We start from the raw sequence: 17,988 nt of genomic DNA on the forward strand, positions 1-17,988 counted from the left end.
CGACTCCGTAAAACATAAGACACAGGAGGAGGCAAAGTCTCTGTTCATGCTTCTCATCAGGGCCAGTTCGTCTGTCTTATTCCTGAGTGATCGTACATTGGAAAGGAAGATCCCAGGAAGAGCAGTTCGCAGTCCGCGTCTCCTCAAACGCACGAGTGCGCCGGCTCGCTTCCCTCTCTTTCGGCGTCTCGCTTTCCTGGTCAGAGTCTGCAGTAAATCTGCCGCAGATGCGACAAATATTGGAAATAAATCCACAGGCGTTGTAGTCCTGTAGTTAAGGAGCTCTTCTCTGGTGTAAGAGTATCCAGAGGAGTGCCCAGACACAGAAGAAATGCACAAAAACAAAACAAAAGTAACGCACTGAAGCACCAGGGCATCCATACGCGGCGCCATCTTGGTTGTACATTGCTGGCGTTGCATCTTTCAATGCCAGCAATGGCAGGTATCAGTGCTCAAAGCTTTTGTGTTTGTTTCCAACAAGTTGCCCACCTCGGGAAACAAAAATGTGTTCTTTTACTTGTCAGATGAACATATGAGACACTTTGACTCTTCAGTGCAGTGTGGAGCCTAACAAAGATCTGTTTTGTGTCCCAGCTGATCAGCAGGAGGAGGAGAGTCTGACGGAGCAGCAGAGGAACATTTTCAGCTACTTGGACTCAGCTCAGCCACTACAGAGGAAACAATGAGCTCAACACAGAAGGTGACAGACAGAGCAGGACCATATGACCAAAGATATTTATCACCATATACATTTGAACATTTGCCATAACGATGTAGCTGACGATAGAATTGACACCAGACAAAATACTTTACAGCTGCACAACTTTATTAAAAACCCATCAATGTATTTTCACTGAAACAAGCAGCTGTTGTTTATGTGCATTAAAGTTATATAAAAATGTAACAGTGCAAATGCAAATTCCTCGCTGACAGTTTAACCAAAAGGCGTTTCCAGTGGAAACTGGCCGACACATCCTGAGCATAACCATGTATAATATCCACTAAACTTCAGAAGAGGTTATACAGTCGTGGCCAAAAGGTTTGAGAATTGCATAAATATTGGAACCTGGAGAAGTTGCTGCTTGAGTTTTTATAATAGCATTTTGCCTGCACTCCAGAATGTTATGAGGAGTGATCAGATGAACTGCATCGTCCTTCTTTGCCATGAAAACGAACTTAATCCCCAAAAAGCCTTACCACTGCATTTCATTGCTGTCATCAAAGGACCTGCTGAGACCATTTCAGTGATCGTCTTCTTAACTCAGGTGAGAATGTTGGCGAGCACGAGGCTGGAGATCATCATGGCTGTATCCCGATTCAGGTTCTGCAGCTTTAAAGTCCTCAAGGGCCGCGTACTCAAAGACCGCTAAGGCCGAAGTGCGAGGCTCGTAGGCTCGTGAAATGGGACGTCTAGCCTCCGTCGCGCTGCCCAGGTTGCCTAGCAACCATGATACTAACAGCTGGAAACGTTTCATACGGCTTTGTTTGACAGAAATGAAGGAGAACATATTTAGTTCATTTGTTTCTACATGAGCTCTGTGTGATTTGATGAGTATCTGAGGCTGAGACCACAGGACTGTGAAACATGATTGTTGGGCTTCATTTCTGTGCTGAACAGTCGTTTAAGATTAGCTGTAAATAACAATTAGCTGATGTTGTTCATGAGACTAAAGTCATCTCACTGTGGCAATGTAAATATAATATGGCCAATATTATAGTTATTAGACCCAGACCTCCCTTTGCTTAGGCTGCTGCCCCCGCGACCCGGCCTCGGATAAAGCGGATGAAGATGGATGGATGGATGGATGGATTATAGTTATTATATTAATCACTTCACTCACAGACAAGTATCTGTGACAGTGTGTATACAGATGTATCATATATAAGAGACAAATATTGTTCTTTTAATATGTTGGTACTAAATGTGGCTCAATGCTTACATATATGTGTAAAAAGCAAATGTACGAGCTGTGATAACTGTGTCTGATAGAATGAAGAGTAGACTGATATAGGAAATATTCCTTTATTGGGTGAGAAAATCAGACCATGTCATAACTGCTGTAAGTCACACAGAATAGATATCAGAGCCTTAAACAGGCTGACTTCTGCTAAATGGGTCAAACTGGGCAGAAAGTCTACAAACACATAACATCCTTATAGAATATGATGTAACACTATAGATCAGCTTAGCTCAGAATATATAAAGCATATAAACAGTTACAGCAATATGATGCAACAAAGACAGCAGCTACTGATCCAAAATACTCAAAGCTTCATAGAACTGAAACCAACATTTATTTTTAGCTCCATCCTGCTGCTGATACAGACTTTAGGTTTCTGAACATTAAACTTGTTGCTGCCTTTCATAGTGTGTAACTTGAAGGCCCTGAGTACTTTCTCCCACACTGGAAACACTGGGATGATCACATTATTTGAACATTACCTAATAAGACTGATTCAGCACAGACAGTTATGTTAAACTTTCCTAGCAGTCCTTCACAAACGGGGAACAGTCTGTCTATTCTCTCCATCTGTCAGCTGCTGCTGGCTCTTCCTCCTCCTCTTCCTCACACACTGCTGAGTTTGTCCTGGTGGATCATCAGGGCTGCAAAGCCTCACAGATGATGTGCAGCAGTGGCTCCCTCAGTCTGTCCTCACTCTGGACACTTGCAGTCGTCACACATGGAAATCAAATGTGTGATAAGCTGCAGGATTCAAACACAAGTGTAACTTATAAACACATCCTAGCAGAGAACCCAGAGTGATGATGAAGCAGAGTGTGGACCCCAGCCCTGCAGCCAGGCCCTGAACTTAAAAAGAATCAAGGCCATCCGCCAGCAGGCCACAGCCAGGCTCCACCATCAGCCAGCAGGCCCAGCCAGCAGGCCCAGCCAGGCTCCACCATCAGCCAGCAGGCCCAGCCAGCAGGCCACAGCCAGGCTCCACCATCAGCCAGCAGGCCACAGCCACGCTCCTCCATCAGCCAGCAGGCCCAGCCAGGCTCCACCATCAGCCTGCAGGCCACAGCCAGGCTCCACCATCAGCCAGTAGGCCACAGCCAGACTCCACCATCAGCCAGCAGGCCACAGCCAGGCTCCACCATCAGCCAGCAGGCCACAGCCAGGCTCCACCATCAGCCAGTAGGCCACAGCCAGACTCCACCATCAGCCAGCAGGCCACAGCCAGGCTCCACCATCAGCCAGCAGGCCCAGCCAGCAGGCCACAGCCAGGCTCCACCATCAGCCAGCAGGCCTAGCCAGGCGCCATCATCAGAAATTCCGCTTCCGAGTCCCTCGTGGTGGCCGCCTCGTGCTCTCGCTTCAGTATGCCACCCAAGAAAGGCCCAACACCAGAGGAGGTTGAGGACATTAAAACCTCCCTCGGAGCGCTGTGCGGAGACGTGGCCGCAGTCAGGGCACAGCAGGAGCTGCCTCTGGGGCTTCTGGAGGAGGTAAAACAGCTACGCCTCCAAAATGCCGAGAAGGACAGACGGATCATGGATCTCGAGCGGCGGGTGGATGAGCTGGAGCAGTACACCCGTACGAACGACGTGGTCATCAGCGGTATTAAAATCAAGCCGCGCTCGTACGCGCGCGCGGTGGCCGGGAACGTCGGGGAGCCCAGCGACGAGGAGACCCACTCGGTGGAGCAACAGGTGGCGTCCTTCCTCCAAAGCAAGGGGATAGAGATGGACCTGGAGCACATAGAAGCATGTCACTCACTGCCCAGGAGGAGTGACCGACTGCCGGCCATCATTATGAGATTTGTCAATCGGAAGAACAAGGTCGCACTGCTGAAACAAGGACGCAAACTGAAAGGCACGGACGTTTTCATTAATGAGCATCTGACACGAAAAAACGCAGACATCGCGAGGAAGGCAAGGCAACTGAAGAAGAACGGTAAAATACAACATACATGGGTAACAAACTGTAAGATTTTCATTAAGCTAAGCGGGACACCAGAAGAGGCAAAAGTACTGATAGTGAGGAACATGGAGGATCTGGACAAGTATAACTGACACCAATGTATCAATTACACCAGGAAATGACATGGACACGTTGAAATTAATTCTTCAACAGAAAGTAATTGATCTAGATTGTGAATATAAAGAGCATAATATAATAGATCCAGAAATAGATTCTGAAAGTAACTTTCTCTCTTCTTTTGTTAAAAATTGTAATTATTTCACTCAGGAACAATATGAAAAAGAAATTAACCTAGACGGGAAGCTCTCATTAATTCACTTTAACAGCAGAAGTATGTACTCTAATTTTGATTTCATTAAGGACTATTTGCAACAATTTTCTCGCCCCTTTAGTGTTATAGCCATCACTGAAACTTGGTTCAATGTCGATAAAGGAATAGATTTTTGTTTGAATGGATATGATTTAAAATACATGAATAGATTAAATAAGGCGGGCGGCGGGGTTGCTATATATGTTCATAACTCTATAAAATATAATGTTGTAACAACTATGTCTATGGCTGTTGATGGAATTTTGGAATGTTTGACTATTGAGATTATGAATGAAAAAAAGAGAAATGTTATAATAAGTTGCATATATCGGACACCCAGTTCAAGTATTGACACTTTTAATGAATGGATAGAAAAAATGTTTGCTTCGGTGAACCAAAAATTACTATTCATCTGTGGTGATTTTAACATTGATTTGCTAAATCCAACAAGGTTAAAAGCCATTGATGACTTTACTGACACAATGTACAGCTTATCACTATATCCAACAATAACAAAGCCAAGCAGAATAACATCACATAGCGCCACTATTATTGACAACATTTTTACTAATGTCATGGATTTCCAAACTAATAGTGGCCTGCTTGTCTGTGATATAACTGACCACTTACCAGTTTTTACTTTGTGTGACTGTGATTTAAAAAAAATAGATACCAAGATCATGATAGCAAAGCGAACAATAAATGAAGAAGCAATTCATGCCTTCAATTTTGATTTAGCACAACAAGATTGGAGTTCGGTGTATGAAGAGTCAGATGTGGACAAGGCTTATGATAATTTCCTAGATATTTTTACTATGTGGTACAATAAACATTGTCCTGTAAACGAACACATGACAAAGAAAAAAAAGATAAAAAGTCCTTGGCTCACAAAAGGAATTATTAATGCTTGCAAAAAGAAAAACAATCTGTATAAACAGTTTATCAAAGTAAAAACAAAAGAAGTGGAACAAAGATATAAAGCATATAGAAATAAATTGACTGATATTATAAGAACGAGCAAACAACTTTATTATAGAAGAAGATTATATAAAAATAAAAACAATATAAAAGGAACTTGGGATGTGTTAAACAACTTAATTAAACAAGGATCTTCTGGAACATCATATCCTGAATATTTTACTGATGCAAATGGTGAAAATCACAACATGAGTAATATTGTCGATGGGTTCAATAAATTCTTCATAAATGTTGGCCCGGAACTAGCAGCGGACATCCCGTGTCATAAAAATGAAAATATCAGTAATATAAAATCAAATCCCTTTTCACTGTTCCTCTCAGCTACAAATGAGCAAGAAGTAATAAATATCACATTAAAATGTAAAAGTAAGTTTTCAATGGATTATCATGACATAAATATGTCTGTAGTTAAACAGGTTATTCTGAATATTGCTAGTCCCTTAACATATATCTGTAATTTATCATTTCAGTCCGGTTGTTTTCCAAAAAAAATGAAAATTGCGAAAGTAATACCACTATATAAAAGTAATGACAAACACAGTTTTACCAATTATAGGCCGATTTCTCTACTGCCTCAATTCTCAAAAATTCTAGAAAAACTTTTTAATTCAAGATTAGAAAAATTCCTTGAAAAACATCAAATAATAAATGTTGGTCAGTTTGGTTTCAGAACGCAAAGAACCACTTCAATGGCGATAATTGAGGCAGTAGAAGAAATTACTGATACACTGGATAAAAATAAATATGCAGTTGGTATTTTTGTTGATCTCAAAAAGGCCTTCGACACAATCAATCACTCAATTTTACTGGATAAATTGGAAAGATATGGTATTCGAGGGAAAGCTGGTAACTGGTTAAAAAGTTACCTAACAGGTCGGGAACAATATGTTAGCATAGGGCATTACCATTCAGAGAAACTTGGTATTACATGTGGTGTTCCCCAAGGGTCAGTGTTGGGACCAAAACTTTTCAATGTATACATAAATGATATTTTTGATGTTTCTCAAGTACTTAAACTCATACTGTTCGCAGATGACACCAACATATTTTTCAGTAGCGATGATTATACTGATCTTGTAATGACCGTAAACAGGGAGCTACAATTAATAAAAAAATGGATGGACATAAATAAATTATCATTAAATATAAATAAAACTAAAGCAATGTTTTTTGGTAATTTAAAATATAATATAGAATTACCAATTATCATTGAAGGTGTACCAATTGATAATGTGAGTGAAAACAAATTTTTGGGAGTCGTAATTGATAATAAAATTTCATGGAAACCCCACGTCAGACACATAAAAACCAAAATTTCTAGAAGCCTCGCAGTTTTGAACAAAGTGAAACAATTCCTTGATAAAGATGCACTTCGTACTCTGTACTGTACTCTGGTTCTTCCATATCTTACATATTGTGTGGAAGTGTGGGGAAATACATATAAAAATACAACTAATCCATTAGTCACAGTACAGAAACGAGCACTGCGTATTATTCACAAGGCTGGTTATCTAGATCATACTCACAAATTCTTTCTTCAGGCAAAGTTACTTAAATTCCAGGATCTGGTTAATTACAATACATCCATAATTTTGTATAAAGCTTTTACTAAACTTTTACCGGCAAATTTACAAACTAGATTTGAAATTCGAGAAAAGGTTTATAATGTGAGAGGCTTTGGAGAATTCAAATTACCCAGAACTCGAACAACCCGTAAAGGCTTTTGTGTGTCTGTATGTGGTGTGAAAATCTGGAACAGTCTGAGTTTACAATTGAAACAATGCAAAAATATTCATAGATTTAAATTTCTCTACAAACAGTTGGTCTGGTCACAGTATACTCAATGATGGTTTTAGTGTGCTCTGTAATGTCTGTTCTCTTACCATTGCTGGTACGGATTCCATAATAAAAAAAATAAAAAAGTGTGCGTATGTATGTACATATATGTACTTGTGTGTGTAGATATATATGTATGTATATGTATGTGTGTTTGTTACTTGTAGTTATTACTGCCTGTTACCTGTGGTAATGCAATTTATAATTTATATATTCTGTATTCAGTTATGAAGACTCTAATTGTTGTTTGCGAGCTGCCGCTTAGATGCTTGTATCTGCCCGGGGCTGTTGATGGGTCTGTATGCAATGATGGGCGTAGCTGCGGGAAGTTTATTGTTTTTTTTGTTGATGAGTGAGTATAGGGGTGGGATTTAATAAGTTTTCTTCGTCCCACTCCTTTTTCAGGAAATTTTTGTTTTTTGTTTTGTGTATTTTATGTTCAATATAGGTATTTGTTGTGCCTGAAAATGAACAAATAAATGAATGAAATGAAATGAATGAATACTTTTATTCCACAATCAGAGAGAAAGAAACAGAGAGAGAGTGCAGGACAGACAGACAGGTGACAGTCTCAGGTGTACACACTGCTACACAACAGCACCAGAGAAGCAGGATTTAGTGTTTGTGTTATTACGAGTGTAAACAAGAAGAGTTCCAGATGGTGCAGTGGACACATGTGTGACTGCTGTGATTAAAGCATCTTTCTTTCAGCTTAACGAGTGAACCGTCAGCTCGTTCACACACACGTTAAAGTGCGTTTGGCTCGACACCACCGAACAGAGACAGCAATATAACACAGCTAACATTAACAGTGCAGTGGATCCTGCTTGTGCCGTGATGTTCAGGACTGCAAACCGAGCAGCATCACTGACTTTCAGCTTGTTGTGTTTGTGGATATATGACTGACTTTAATTATCCACAAAATCATCACATTCTCTGTCAGATTAAGGTCGACTATTGAACGGCGTATATTTTAAAGGCTTTAAAACCAAGTTAACGCTGAAAGTACAAACATCACTAATGTCACATAACTCTGCCGACAAGGCATAGCTATGGCTATGAAATGCTCTTTGTGTATCACTTCTTCATTATGAAAGATGTCATTAATGCACTAGTAATGTCTCATCTGGAGTATTGTTCAATCATTTGGTCAGCAGCTAATAAGACAGATCTTAACAGACTTCAGTTAGTCCAGAATAAGGCGTCCAGATTAGTGTGAAGATGTTCATACTATACTAATATTGATAACATGCATAATAACCTTTCTTGGCTTCCTGTACAGGCTAAAATATTCTATGGCTTACTTGTAGTTCTAAAGAAAGCAATTCTGTTAAACACACCACATTTATTCTGCTCAGCTGCAGTATCCAGATGAAATACATCATCATATTACACAGTTTTTAACAAGCTGCAATTTAGTAAATGCTCGAGTTAAAAGTAACGTTTTGTAAAACTGTTACATTTAGAGCAACTTTTAAGTGGAATAAGTTGCCTTAAAAAATTAGAGAATTATTCAAAACTTCAATGAACACTTAAAAGCCGATTTACAGAGCTTTTAGTTGTTGTAAATATTGTAAGACATGATTTGTTTTTGAAATTTGTGTAATGTGCCTCAATGTTATTGATATTATTATTATTATTATTGATTGCTTATATTTGAACAATTGTGAAACCTCACTGTGGATGTAAGAGTGAAATTATGTGGATATCTTGAATCCACTTTATTGTGTAATATTTTATGTGAGTATTTGACGGAAGACGAGCAACATCTGTTGTGGAAGCTAACGGGGTTCCTTTAGAATAAACAAACATAGGATTTATTATCACTGAATAATTCTGTATAAATCTATACAAATTATAGAAATATGTAATAGGAAACAACAAAATAATCTAAATTATAAAATAATGTGTGTGTGTGTGTGTGTGTGTGTGTGTGTGTGTGTGTGTGTGTGTGTGTGTGTGTGTGTGTGCATGATTTTAGTGTTTGAACAGTCATGAATTATCTTTAACAGCAGGTTGGATGTAATGTGTTAGAACTACCAGCAGGTGGGGATAAGAGACCTTTAAGGTGTTTGGTGCCACGCTCCACCTTCAGGTTTAAAACTAGTGTTAATGGAGTTTGAAGGTTGAGTTTGTTCCACGACTGCATTTCACTCACTGCCTCTGTTTGTATCTCTGTCACTGCAGGACCAACATGGAGCCAGAAGTCAGCGCTCTCAGGAGGCCGACAAACCTCACAGAAGAAAGGGAGAGAAAAAACACACCTGTGACGAGTGTGGGAAGGCTTTTACTCTGAGGGCTAAACTAAAACGGCATCAGGTCATCCACACTGGAGAGAGACCGTTCAGCTGTGACTTGTGTGGAAAGTCTTTTTCCTTGAAGGATTCCCTAAAAAAACACCAACTCATCCACAGTGGAGTTAAAGCGTACAGCTGTGATCAGTGTGGCAGAGCGTTTACTCAAAGTAGCAGCTTACAGAGGCATCTAGTTACCCACTCTGGAATTAAGGCATACAGCTGTGACGAGTGTGGGATGGAGTTTACTCTGAAGGCTTCACTAAAACAGCATCAGGTCATCCACACTGGAGAGAGACCGTTCAGCTGTGACGAGTGTGGAAAGTCTTTTTCCTTGAAGCGTTCCCTAAAACAACACCAACTAGTCCACAGTGGAGTTAAAGCGTACAGCTGTGATCAGTGTGGCAGAGCTTTTACTCAAAGTAGCAGCTTACAGAGTCATCTAGTTACCCACTCTGGAATTAAGGCATACAGCTGTGACATCTGTGGAAAAACTTTCAGCCGGAGAGGGAGCCGAAATACACACCTACGCATTCACACCAGACATGATGTGTACTGCTGTGAACAGTGTGGCAAACAGTTTACAACAGACGCACACTTACAACAACACATGTTTACCCACACTGAGGAGAGACCTTATCAATGTGACCTGTGTGAGAAGACTTTTAAATCTCCACATTACCTGAGACAACACCAACAGATCCACACCAGAAAGAGACTCTACAAGTGCAGCTACTGTGAGGTATGTATTTATATTGTTATCTTGTCATTTTAGCCTGACTGTTTGGAACAACTCTGCTCATTAAACTGTGTTAGCATGTTAGCAATTCTACTGCATGGAAAAGCAGCTCTGAGTGATTATTCAGATTTTCCTTTCAGTTATGATTTTAGTATTACTGTAGTATTATGGTGGTAGTATTGTAGTTATTGCAGCCCAGTAAACTGAGTGTGTTAACTGAAACAGTCAAATGTAGTTGGACGTCTGCAGAGATGCTCTTTATTTCAGGCGACGTTCAGGATACAAATGTTGAAGGACTGACTTACACTGTCTTTGTGTCTTTGTTTAGAAGCAGAGTGACACAGATGGATCCAGTTCTCAACCCTGTCATCACTGTGGTGGTGGGAAAGACTTTCATTGTGACCTCTGTGGAAAAACTTTCAGTCGGCAAAAGACCCTAAAAAGACATCAACGTAGACACACTGGAGACAAACTGAAATACTGCAAAGAATGTGGGAGAAGCTTCACCACACCAAGTGATTTAAAACAACATGAACTGATTCACAGTGGGGTTAAAAAGCACCTCTGTGATCAGTGTGGGTCATCCTTCACCACTGCATGGAAGCTTAAAACACACAAACGAGTCCACACAGGAGAGAAGCCACACAAGTGCAGACACTGTGAGAGAAGCTTCTCACAGTCAGGTCATCGTAACCTTCATGAACGTGGACACATGGAAGGAAACTACAGCTGTGACCAGTGTGACAAGAGCTTCAGGAAGCTCAGATCATACTCTGCACACAAACGATCCCACGTTACTAATAAACTGTTTCACTGTTACCAATGTGCCCAAACATTCACCTCATTGTCTGCTCTGTGCAAACATCAGCGTGATCACTCAGGGCTGAAATCACTCCCATCACTGGATCACAGTGAATCTGAAGACACAGAAAGATCCTCTGGTTTCTGTGTCAGACTCAAAAAGCTTGAGATCAGGCTCCACAGAGTTCAGATAGAATCATTTAAACTTGTGTTGAACTGAACTGGTTGCTGGGCTGAACTTCTACATAATACAGATCTACATGGGATCTTCTTTTCTGTTGTTTTACTGAGTCAGTTTCGTCCTTTTTTCTCTGTCCTGGTTTTGCTCGTCTGTAAATGATTGAAACTCAGTCAAATAGTTCATTGTTCTCCAGCAAAACATTTTGGAAACTCATGTTTAACCTTTAAAACTCTGACATGTTTTAGCACACAAGGCTTCATCGGGGAGTTCACTCATGATTGGACCATGAGAACAAAGGTTTTTAGTTCTTTCAAAGAGAGTCTTGGAGATGTTTGATGTTTCTGTTTTTCTGAAACCACCTGAAAGAAAAACTATTTTTCTTGCTTTATGTAGTGTGGAAGTTTTTAATGTTTCTTCATCTGTGATGTTCTTGAATGTGTTCACGTGAAGATGGTACAAATAAACTGTCCTTTCAGCTTTAGCTCCTAATTTATTCATTATTTATGGATGTAGCACAGCAGCCGTCTCTTGATTAACACATGGAGGGCTCGGGATCTGATGGTGTCGTCTCCCTAATTTGCCCACTCAGTAAATCTCACTCATGGCCAAGAAATTGAAATAAACCTTGTTTCCCTGCTGGATAGTGATCCACTGTAACTCTGCTCCTCCTTCCTGTTTAGGATTTCTGTGGCTGAAGTAAAATTCCCTCCATCCATCACTTATCCCAGCTAACCCAAAGTGAAATAAAGTTTTGCTCGTCTTAAAAAAGCATTACAATAATGGGCATTACCAATGCAAACTGAATGATACAGAAGATGAAAGAAGAGACTTTGATCAGTTAATAAAGCTCATGATCTGGATTCATTGTGGCTGCTACACAGATACTTCTGGGTCACTTCTCTCAGTTAGGAACCTTCCTCACCAAACTGACTGTTGGACCACACCCCTGGTTTCATGAGAAATTGTTTCAGCCATGATTTCTCTTCCTGTATTTCAGAGTAAAGACTGAAGTGACAAATGGAAGCATGTTTAAAAAACACAATGTGAGAGAGACGTTGAGGTCCTTAGAAGTTACCCTGGGTTTTTCTGTCACCCTGCTAGATGTTACACACCTTGTTATTGGACTGATTTCTACTGCTGGACTACTCCTGCGGAGAGTAACAATACTCTTACTAATTAGCTCCCTTTCACACCTTTGGGGATATTTATTTTTGTGTTTGCAGCGCTGTGAGCCAGAACAGTGAGAGAAAAATCTGCAACAGCGACGAGCCGAATGCTTACGTGAATCGCAGCAGCTGCACATGTGCTACGCTGAATTAGAGGATATCTTTGCTCTGGATTTCTATTTCTACTTTTTCATTTCTATATGATTCTTCTTGCATCTAAACAAAGATGATTCAATTTGCTAAATGTTGATGGCTCTTCGTGCTCAGGTGTAAATGAGACGTAATATTTGCTCTTGGTTTGGTTCTCCTGTACAGAACCTTGCAGTACAACAGAAACCTAAAAACATTATTTGTAGTTGTTATTCTTAGTTGTTCTGCTGCCTAAATACCACAGGGTCTGATTATGAAGTTATTGAGCTGCACATACTTTACGACCTGCTTAAGTTCGAGGTCACAGCGTCTGTAGAGCAGCTGGAACATAATGAAGTCTACAAGGTTAAAGTTTTCTCTTCAGTTATTGTTCTTTCTGCTGCTTGGTTTGATGGATCTGAGAGCTTTTGTTTTTATTATTGTTATTATAATTATCATTAATATTTTACTCTCTACAAGCTTTAAAATAGTGTTTGTGTTTGAAAAAATTGATTTAAGAATTGAACAGAAACATCTGTCCTTCTGAAAATCGCCCAAAGGCACGGAGACAAAGTCAAAGGATGCAACCTGTAACTTTCTCTTCCTTCATGTCAGGACCATCATCCATGATTTATATAAAATGCATATAGCAACAGTAGCACTTTAGTTTGGACTTTATGATTTCTGTAACTGGAAAATATTATTTTGTTTAAAAGGGCGACATTAACATTAAAATAAATGAAAGAAGCTTCAGCTGAGAGCTTCATGCAGTCATCATCAGCAGCTCATAGCAGTCACAGCTCTTTATTACGCAGCTTTGCAGGAATTAAAGTGGCTGAAGTGTCAGAGTTTGTGTGAGAAGCTGCTTCATGGACAGCTGTACACACGTCTTTATTATTTCTTCATAAATCAAACACACAGGTTTGTCTGTAGATGATTTAAAGTGTGTCGTTGTGCAGTTAAAGCTGTTTGTGTGACGCCCTGACCTCCTGTGAATGAAACAGCCAATCAGATCCATCAGAGAGAGAGCAGGAAGTGTTGTGTGTTTGTGACAGAACAAGGAAACAGTGATGATGATGAACATAAAGGTCCTCTGATGTTTCCTGTTACAGTAACGCTTGTTCATCTGTTGCTCTCCTACACTTTCCTATAAATAAAGGAGAAAAAGTGCGTTTAGTTTCATTTCCTACAGCTCAGAGTTACACTTCACATTCCTGCTGTCACATCAAAAAGCTTCACTTTGGTCCAACATCTACATGTTAACATGAAACACAGACAGACTCAGAACATCTGGAACATCTGCACTTTGACCCAAACTGTTATAGCCAGGATATTTTCTACATATTTCTTATGTTGGACCTGTTTGAACTGTAAACGACCTGTAATCATCTGTAAATGGTGTGAGACACACTGAGGCCACCTACAGGGCAGCTGGGGAACAGCAGGGATCTGAAATCATATGAGACGTTAGTGAGTGAGAAGAACAAACGGACTTAAGATGGCTCGAAGTGATCAAAGTTGATCTAAAACAGAAGATGAATCCACTGATTCTTTGTAAAGTTCATCTGCTGCTTACATGAATCCTGTGATGAAAGATTTATTTCACTGAATGTTTCTTCAAAGCTCATTTCAACCTGTTGAAGTCATGAATGAAAGTGCAGACTGAGAGTGGATCACATGATGTTTGAGGTGTGTCATGTGACATGTTCAGTATTGTCACACATGTCTAGATTGTCCCTGATATCATAACTGCTCAAACACTGATGATTATATTTGAAGAATTATTCCTGATGGCAGCAAAGTTTGAATGGAGCTCTCTGTCTGTGCTGATTTGTCGCCCTCTGGAGGTCAAAGCATAAAGTGCATGATGTCACTGTAACCACCACAGTGACAGGAAGTGTTTTTAAATGATGAAATATGTCAGTGATGCTGATAGTGTGTTCATCACAGACGTTCAGGCTTCGTGTTGACATGAATCAAAGTGAAAGCAGAGAAACTGGAATGAATCAGGTGTTTTTACCTGGTGTAAATGGCAACACATTAAAGGTGTATAGACAGTAGAGATGTTTTAAAAATCTTAACAGTTCAGTAGCAGCGCCTCGCTCGTCACTTCTCACGGTAGATGACTTTAAACTATGGCCCGATGTTAGCTACATCCACATTATTAATGACTTGTATTTTCCGAAGGCGTTGTTGGCGAGGAATTGTGTAATTATAAGAGCACCGAGGCGTATAATTACCTGCACAGCAACAACATTGATAAAGTACTGCTCAACAAACAAGACGACTTTATTTTTCTTAAAGCACCTGTAGAGCCGAGCCAGAACGCTAATCAGGCTAAACACTTAGCATGGCTAATGCTAAGAGAAAGTGGAGTAGTGGAGACAGTCGGCTGTTCCTGTATCGCCGGATTAGGGAGATCATGTAGTCATGCTGCTGTTCTGTGGAGGGTATTTCACTTATCTGGATATCACAATGTTTAAATGACTGAAACAGAAACACTGGACTGGTCAAAGGCTGACTGGGGAGTCACGCTACTGCCATCCAGCCACAGGGGACTGTCCTCTCCCCCTTCCTCTTCACCCTCTACACCACAGACTTCAGCCACTGCACAGAGACCTGCCATCTTCAGAAGTTTTCTGATGACTCTGCGGTGGTTGGATGCATCAGCAGGGATGATGAGACAGAGTACCGGGCTGTGGTCGACTCCTTTGTCACGTGGTGTGAGCAGAATCATCTGCAGCTCAACGTGGCAAAGACCAAGGAACTGATCGTGGACTTCAGGAAGACCAGGAAACACTTGACCCCTGTTTCAATCCAGGGGGTCAGTGTTGACATTGTGGAGGACTATAAATACCTTGGAGTACACATTGACAATAAACTGGACTGGGCTAAAAACACCACAGCACTTTACAGGAAGGGCCAGAGTCGTCTCTATTTTTTGAGGCGACTGAGGTCCTTCAACATCTGCCAGAAAATGCTGAGGATTTTCTATGAGTCTGTTGTGGCCAGTGCGATCCTCTATGCTGTTGCATGCTGGGGGAGCAGGCTGAGGGTCGCAGATGCCAACAGACTTAATAAACTGATCCGTAAGGCCAGCAATGTTGTGGGGATGGAGCTGGACTCCCTCAAGGTGGTGTCGGAGAGGCGGATGCTGTCCAAGATAAAGACAATGTTGGATAACACCTCCCACCCACTCCATGACATGCTGGTCAGTCACAGGAGCTCGTTCAGTGAGAGACTGAGATTACCGAAAAGCACCACTGAACGACACAGGAAATCATTCCTGCCTGTGGCCATCTCCCTGTACAACGCATCCACTTAACACACTGTTTGCTGCTACAACTACACATGTTTCTTTTCCAAATATTTATTTATGAGTGACTTATGTATGTATGTATGAATATATATGTATATATTGTACTATTCTTAGTTAGCGTATTGTCTGTCTTGTCTTAATGTTGGTTTAAAATGGAGCACTGTAACAAAAAATAATTTCCCCCAGGGATCAATAAAGTATTCTGATTCTGATTACATGGAGTACTGTTTACTGTTTACATGTCAATGCCACTCGTTAACTTTGTGTGGGCTGTATGCTGCACAATAACAGGTTAAATACAAAACTTTATTTGAAGACATCTGTAGCACTGCCTCAGTTCTGGATGTTTCCACAGACTCCTCTGTGCACCTAAAGAAAAGGTCAAAGGTGTTGAAAATCTCCCAATTCTTTGAATCTTTGGGCTGAAGGAAGGACAGTACTCGGTGTATAAATGCTCAATCAACAATCATTTATTTCCATACAATTCAACACTTAAGAGCATAAGAACCATCATGATGGGGAGACCTGCCTGCAGAGGGTCACAGCAAGTCTCAAAGTGGTGACGGGTTACACAGCCTCTTATAGCTTCTAGCGGCCCCCACCTAGTCGTAAAAGCCTAAACATTCACATTCTTTCTCTCTTACGGCGCCTAAGTTATGACCTCGGCTCCTTGTCTTTCTGCTCTCTGTAAGGTGGGGGTATGGAATGTGGTCTGTCTCTTCTATTATCGGCACAAGGTCCTCTGCACACAACATTCTCTTCATGATTCAGCAGTATGACATGTCAAGAAACAGTGTAACACATTCAACAGTGTCGAGTAATACAGGTCAATCCAATAGATCTAATGATTTTCACACTCTTTTAAGTCAGAAGTATAATGCAAACTAAAACTACATACTGATCACACACTCTATATTAAAGGCAAGGCAAGGCAAGTTTATTTGTATAGCACAATTCAACAACAAGGTGATTCAAAGTGCTTTACAGAGACATTAGAAACAAAAACAAATAAAAAGCATGATTTAAAATTGATTAAAACAAGCAAATAAACTAACTAACTAATTAACAAACAAACAAACAAAACAGTATATAAAATCAAAACAGATAAAATCAGAACAGTAGATAAAATCAGTAGTTAAATGTAAGTTTTGAAATTTAAGCTTAAAAGTGTGGATTTGGTGCTTTATTCAAATGCAGCTGAGAACAGGTGAGTCTTCAACCTGGATTTAAATAAACTGAGTGTTTCAGCTGATCTGAGGCTTTCTGGGAGTTTGTTCCAGATATAAGGAGCATAAAAGCTGAATGCAGCTTCTCCGTGTCTGGTTCTGACTCTGGGAACTGATAAAAGACCGGATCCAGATGACCTGAGGGATCTGGAAGGTTCATACTGGGTCAGGAGGTCACTGATGTATTTTGGTCCTAAACCATTCAGAGCTTTATAGACCAGCATCAGAACTTTGAAGTCTATCCTCTGACGGACAGGCAGCCAGTGTAAGGACCTCAGAGCTGGACTGATGTGGTCCACTTTTTTGGTCTTAGTGAGGACTCGAGCAGCAGAGTTCTGAATGAGCTGTAGTTGTCTGACTGATTTTTTAGGTAGACCTGTAAAGATGCTGTTACAGTAATCAAGCCTACTAAAGATGAATGCATGGACTAGTTTTTCCAGGTCCTGTTGAGACATCAGATCTTTTATCCTTGAAATATTCTTGAGGTGATAGTAAGCTGACTTTGTTATTGTCTTAATGTGTTTTTCTAAGTTTAGGTCTGCATCCATCACTACACCCAAATTTCTCACCTGGTTTGTGGTTTTTAGATGTATAGATTGAAGTTCTCTGGTGACCTGTAATCATTTTTCTTTGGCGCCAAAGACTATTACCTCAGTTTTGTTTTTGTTTAGCTGGAGAAAATTGTGGCACAACCAGTCATTGATTTCCTCAATGCATTTACCAAGAGCCTGTACAGGGCCTCGGTCTCCTGGTGACATTGTGATATATATTTGTGTGTCATCTGCATAGCTGTGATAGTTTATTTTGTTGTTGTTTATAATCTGTGCCAGTGGGAGCATGTAGATGTTAAACAGAAGGGGTCCCAAGATGGAACCTTGGGGAACTCCACATGTGATACTTGTCTGCTCAGATGTGAAGTTACCTATTGATACAAAGTATTTCCTGTTTTCTAAGTATGTTTTGAACCAGTTTAGTACAGTTCCTGAAAGACCTGCCCAGTTCTCCAGTCGTTTGAGTAATATGTTGTGGTCAACTGTATCAAATGCTGCACTGAGATCCAGTAAAACTAAAACTGACATTTTT

The sequence above is a fragment of the Diplotaxodon limnothrissa genome, linkage group LG3 (genome assembly GCF_057381915.1).
Source record: "Diplotaxodon limnothrissa isolate DT_005_m linkage group LG3, D_limnothrissa_male_GT1.1, whole genome shotgun sequence".
NCBI lineage: Eukaryota > Metazoa > Chordata > Actinopteri > Cichliformes > Cichlidae > Diplotaxodon > Diplotaxodon limnothrissa.